This window comes from Somniosus microcephalus, unplaced genomic scaffold, assembly GCF_052327205.1.
Source record: "Somniosus microcephalus isolate GS21.2 unplaced genomic scaffold, FLI_Smic_1.0 unresolved_chr4, whole genome shotgun sequence".
In the NCBI taxonomy this organism is placed as follows: Eukaryota; Metazoa; Chordata; class Chondrichthyes; order Squaliformes; family Somniosidae; genus Somniosus; species Somniosus microcephalus.
In genome coordinates, this window is record NW_028225182.1 from 44,985,768 (window position 1) to 44,992,673 (window position 6,906).

The window sequence follows — 6,906 nt, forward strand, 5'->3', positions numbered from 1 at the left end:
TCACTTATACCAACTTTAAAGAAACATCACCCCGATGGACTAAATCTGTAGAAGGGGTGAATGTAATGAAATCTGTTTGTCTTGATCCTGTATTCATTTTGCACTCATGTATATTACCCTCCCCCACTGTGTATCGTTTCACTTCCTCTTTCCCGACTAACCTGGGAGGTTCCATGTCTTGGCTCTTGGCTCCGCCCCTGACTTCTCTTACATAAAGGTCCCAGGATCTGTATGACTCATTCCTGTGAACCAGTCGGAGTGTTGAGATGTTAGCTCTGATCTTAGTGACTAAAAGCCAACTTGTTTAAGTCTATAACTTCTAGTTTTGTGGTTAATGAAGGCCCATCAGCAAGCCTCAACTATTTCCTGATTGATACTCCATCCAACAGAGTTGCAACTGTTCGGAGGCCTATAGACTATGCCCACTAGTGTTTTTTCCCCTTATTATTCCTTATCTCCACCCAAACTGTTTCATTATCCTGATCTTTTGATCCAATATCATTTCTCTGTATTACAGTGATTCCTTCCTTTATTAACATAGCCACCCCACCTCCCCTTCCTTCCTGCATGTCCTTCCTGATCGTTAAATAACCTGGTATGTTTAATTCCCAGGCATTGTCACCCTGCAGCCATGTTTCTGTAATGGCCACAAGATCATACCCATATGTAGTTATTTGTGCCATTAACTCGTCTATTTTGTTACGAATGCTACGTGCATTCAGATAGAGAACTTTCAAATATGTTTTGTGACACTTAGTTCCTGCTTTTGCACTTTTAATTACTTTATCTTTTACTCCATACATTCTGCCCCTTCCTGACATGCTCTGGTTTTTAATTTCCCCACTGCTACGTAAGTCTATGACCTTCTCTGTTGTCATTTTTATTATTTGCTCTCTAGGAACCTCCCCCCCGCTAGTTAGTTTAAAGCCCTCTCTACAGCCCTAGTTATATGATCTGCCAGGACTCTAGTCCCAGCACTGGCCAAGTGAAGCCTGTCCCAACGGAACAGCTCCCTCCTGCCCCAGTACTGGTGCCAGTGTCCCAGGAAGCAAAACCCATTTCTCCCACACCAGTCTTTGAGCCACGCATTTAACTCTCTAATTTTAATTGTCCTAGCCAAATTCGCTCGTGGCTCAGGTAATAATCCAGAGATTATTACCCTTCTGGTTCTGTTTTTTAATTTGACCCCTAGCTGCTCATACTCCTTTAACAGAACCTGCTTCCTATTCCTATCTACGTCGTTTATACCAACATGGGCCATGACAACTGGATCCACCCCCTCCCACTGCAAGTTTCTTTCCAGCCCAGAGGAGATGTCCTTAACCCTGGCACCGGGTAGGCAACACAGCCTTCGGGACTCTCGCTCTCGGCTGCAGAGAACTCTATCTATCCCCCTAATAACACTCTCCCCTACCACTACAACATTTCTTTTTACTCCCCCCTCTTGAATGGCCCCCGTTCCACACTGCTGTGGCCAGGTTGCTCATCCTCCCTGCAGTCCCTGCTCCTGTCCCCACAGGGAGTAAGAACCTCGAACCTGTTGGACAAGAGCAAGGGCTGCGGCTCCTCCAGCTCTACCTCCTGGATCCCCGTACCTGCCTCACTCGTAGTCACACCATCCTGTCCCTGACCATGGGCTACATCTGAATTAATTAACTTCATAGGTGTGACCACCTCCTGATACACAGAGTCCAGGTACTTCTCCCCCTCCCTGATGTGTCGCAGTGTCTGAAGCTCAGACTCCAGCTCATCAACACGGAGCTGGAGTTCCTGTAGCAGCAGACACTTGTCTCAGACGTAATCACCATGAGCCTCAATGGGGTCCACCGGCTCCCACATCTTGCAACAGTAACACATCACCTGCTCCATTCTATGTAATTAATTAAATATTTTATTGTTAGTTATGGACACCCTCTGCCCGATTTTAGATGCTAGTATCCCCTTTAATTAATTGGATTTAAATTAAATCAATCCCTCTAATTACACCAGTTAAATGGTTTACCAACAGTCACTCTGCACCAGAAAGGCCTTATTAACTACAACCCGCAGAGTTAAAGTTTGAAAAGAGCACCTAACACCCAACTTATCCTAACTCACACTTACCCAAACTCACAGCACTCTCTGCAGAGGAGAAATACCAGAATGGTTCTGGGGATGGGGCATCTTAGCTACAAGGACAGGTTGGAGAAGCTGGATTTGTTTTCATTACCACAACAACAACAACAACCTCTATTTATATAGCACCTTTAACATAGTATAATGTCCCAAGGCGCTGCACAGGATTATTTTAAGACAAAGGAGATTGAGGGGTGATTTGATAGACGTGTACAAGATTATGATGGGTTTGGATAGGCTACAAGGGGAAAGGCTGTTCCCACTAATTGATGGTACAAGGAATAGGGGCCACAGATTTAAGGTTTTGGGCATGAGATACAGGGGGGATATGAGGAAAACATTTTCATGCAGCGAGTGGTGAGGAGTTGGAACTCGCTACCGACAGAAGTTGTGGAAACGGAGACACTCGAGGTTTTCAAGGGGAGTCTGGATAGACATTTCAGGGAAATAAACTTGCAGGGCTAGGGGGATAGAGCGGGGGAATGGGACTGACTGGTTTGCTCCACAGAGAGCCAGAACAGAATCGATGGACCAAATGGCCTCCTACTGTGCCGTTATGATTCTATGACTATGAAGTATAGACTATTGATATTGGAGGCTTCATCTATCCTAATATATCTGAATATAGAAAGTTCAGAGGAGAAGTGAAAAGGAAAATAAGACGGGCAAAGAGAGGGTCTGAGAATAGAATGGCAGCTAACATAAAGGTAATCCCAAAGTCTTCTATAGGCATATATTACCAAGTTTAACGACACTAAGTTAGTGGCAGAGTAAGTAGTGTGGATGGGAGCAGAATATTGCAAAGGGACATTGGTTGAGTGGGCAAAACTAGAGGCACCAGATTCAGAAGATTCTGGGGGAAGGAAATTCGGGAGTTTAGTGAGATTGAAAGGAATATTTTTGACTTGTGCAGTTCGGTCAGGGAAATGCTAGTGAAAGGAAATCATTGCAGAAAGAGCGATTCTGTATTGCCCCTTCTCTCTCAACAGTGCTTTCTGAATGCACTGTCGAGGAGAGGTCTCTGTAGTGTAACGGTTATCACTGTTTGCTTTCCATGCGACAAGTCCCCGGTTCGAGCCCGGGCGGAAACATTCTGTTCCAGATTTTTTTTTCTCTGAAATAATTTTAACAGGATTCTTGGGTCAGAAGCAATGTTCAATTTAAAACAGACTCCTAAAATACACAATGCGTAAATTCTGATGAGTATAAATCTTCATCAATGAATAAACTTTCGCAAATTATTAAAGTTAAATTATTCAAGTTTCCACTGTCCATTACTGTGAGCATTTCTTTCATTCTACAAAACAACGCTTTCGGTTAATGAATGCTGATTAAAACAATTAAACCACTAAACTACCCGAAAACATATTAAAGAGTTGATCACAATTGCTGATATTTCTTATCTTTTTTCTTGTGTTTTTACAGTTGTTGGTCCTTTTCAGCACCTGACTGCGGATATTTCTCTGATAAAACGTGAACAAAATGCAATATCTCGCAGCCCCGGCCTTGGTTAATACCAGCAAATCTAAGCCACATTTCAGACTGGAAACAAATCCATTAATTATTCGCTCTTCCCCAGCTCCAGATCTCAGATTGTTATTGCCCATCCCTGGAGCTGCAAGATACCAGGGACCCGGGACAAACCTCCCCATGCACCGAGCACAGGCTCAGGATAATCCCGGGGGAGATGATATCCCAGTCACTGAGCCTTCGAGCACCATTAAACAAGCACCCGGACTGAAACTTTCTAAATGCAGCAGTGATGAGCTGCAGAAATGGCACAAGCCAGTCAGGTTAATCCGGGCGGTCAAAGGCGCTGCGTTCAGATCGCAATTCTTCTCTGAAGACGAGGGTTCGAATCCTGCTTCTGACAGTCTTTACTTTTAATTATTAAGTGGGACTCATTTTTTTCACACCACTGTCAAGCGCTTTGGGACATCCCTTAAAAGTGGGATTCAGGGGTACACCTGCTCCCTTAACATAGAAACATAGAAGATAGGAGCAGGAGTAGTCCATTCGGCCCCTCGAGACTGTTCCGACATTTAATGAGATTGTGGCTGATCATCCAAATTCAGCACACAGTCCCTGCTTTCTCCCCATATCATAGAAACATAGAAGATAGGAGCAGGAGTAGGCCATTCGGCCCTTCGAGCCTGCTCCGCCATTCAATGAGATCATGGCTGATCATCCAAATTCAGTTCCCGGTCCCTGCTTTCTCCCCATATCCCTTGATCCCTTTAGCCTTAAGAAATATATCAAACTCTTTCTTGAATATACTTAATGAACTGGCCTCCACCGCCCTCTGTGGCAGAGAATTCCACAGGTTCACCACTCTCTGGGTGAAGAAATTCCTCCTCAATTCAGTCCTAAATGGCTTACCCCTTATCCTTAGACTATGACCCCTGTTTCTGGACTCCCCGGCCATCAGAAACATCCTTCCTGCATCTAGTCTGTCCAGGCCTGACAGAATTTTATAGGTTTCGATGAGATCCCCTCTCAATCTTCTGAACTCCAGTGAGTATAAGCCCAATCGACACAATCTCTCCTCATACGTCATTCCTGCCATCCCAGGTATCAGCCTGGTGAATCTTCGCTGCACTCCTTCCATGGCAAGAACGTCCTTCCTCAGGTAAGGCGACCAAAACTGCACACAATACTCAAGGTGTGGTCTCACCAAGGCCCTGTACAACTGCAGCAAGACATCTTTGTTCTTGTACTTGAACCCTCTTGCTACGAAGGCCAACACACCATTTGCCTTCTTAACCACCTGCTGCACCTGCATGCTTACCTTCAGCGACTGGTGCACAAGAACACCCAGGTCTCTTTGCACTTCCCCTTCTCCCAATCTAATGCCATTCAAATAATAATCTGCCTTCCTGTTTTTGCCACCAAAGTGGATAACCTCACATTTATCCACATTATAGTGCATTTGCCATGTTTCTGCCCAATCACCCTACCTGTCCAAATCGTACTGGATTTTCACGACATCCTCCTCACAGCATACCCTCCCACCCAGCTTTGTGTCATCTGCAAATTTGAGATATTACATCCAATTCCCTCGTCCAGATCATTAATATGTAGTGTGAACAGCTGGAGTCCTAGGACCGATTCTTGCGGTACCCCACTAGTCACTGCCTGCCTCTCAGAAAATGACCTGTTTATTCCAAATCTTTGCTTTCTGTCTGCCAACCAGTTGTCTATCCAAGTCATTACCTTGCCCCCAATCCCATGTGCCATAATTTTGCACGCTAATCTCTTATGCGGGACCTTATCGAAAGCCTTCTGAAAGTCCAAATACACCACATCCTCTGGTTCTCCCTTATCTATTTTATCAGTTACATCCTCAAAAAATTCCAGTAGATTAGTCAAGCATGATTTACCTTTTGTAAATCCATGTTGACTTTGTCCGAACCAGTCACTGCTTTCCAAGTGCTCTGCTATTACATCTTTTATAATGGACTCTAGCATTTTCCCCACTTACCGGTCTATAATTCCCCGCCTTTTCTCTACCACCTTTTTTGAATAGTGGGGTAACATTAGCGACCCTCCAATCCATGGGTACCGTTCCAGAGTCTATCGAGTTCTGGAAGATGACCAGCAATGCATCTACTATTTCTAGGGCCACTTCCTTAAATACCCTGGGATGTACATTATCAGGCCCTGGGGATTTATCGGCCTTCAGTCCCATCAATTTTCCAAACACTATTTCCCTACAAATACTGATTTCTTTCAGTTCCACTCTTTCATCAGACCCTATGTTCCCCGGCATCTCTGGGAGGTTATTTGTGTCCTCCTTTGTGAAGACAGAACCAAAATATGTATTTAGTTGGCCTGCCATTTCTTTGTTCCCCATTATAAATTCCCCCGATTCTGACTGCAAGGGACCTACGCTTGACTTTACCAATCATTTTCTCTTCACATATCTATAAAAGCTTTTACAGTCAGTTTTTATGTTCCCTGAAAGCTTACTCTCATATTCTATTTTCCCTTTCTTAATTAATCCCTTTTTCCTCCTTTGTTGAATCCTAAACTGCTCCCAATCCTCAGGAATATTGCTTTTTCTGGCCAATTTATATGCCCTCTCCTTGGACCTTATGCTATCCCTAATTTCCCTTGTTAGGCACGGTTGGGTCACATTTTTTGTTTTATTTTTATGCCAAACTGGGATGAACAAATTCTGTAGTTCATCCATTTGGTCTTTGAATGTTTGGCATTTCCTATCCACCGTCAACCCTTTGAGTGCTAATCCACAATCAATCCTACCCAACTCGCTCCTCAGACCATCGTAGTTTCCTTTATTTAAATTGAGGACCCTCGTCTCCGAGTCAACTACTTCATTCTCCATCTTAATGAAGAATTCGATCATATTATGATTGCTCTGACTCAAAGGGCCTCGTACAACAAGATTGCTAATTAATCCTTTCTCGTTACATTATACCCAGTCAAAGATGGCCTGATCTCTGGTTGGTTCCTCGACATATTGGTCCAGGAATCCATCCCGTAAACACTCCAGGAATTCCTCCTCCACAGTATTGTTACTAATTTCGTTGGCCCAATCTATATGTAGATTAAAGTCACCCATGATGACTGCTGTGCACTCATTGCACGCTTCTTTAATTTCCCTTTTAATGCCATCCCCAACCTTCGCTATACTGTTTGGAGGTCTATAAACCACTCCCACTAACGTTATTTTCCCCTTAGTATTTCTCAATTCTACCCATACAGATTACACCTCATCAGAGCTAATATCGTTCATTACAATTGTGTTAATCCCTTCTTAACCAGTAATGC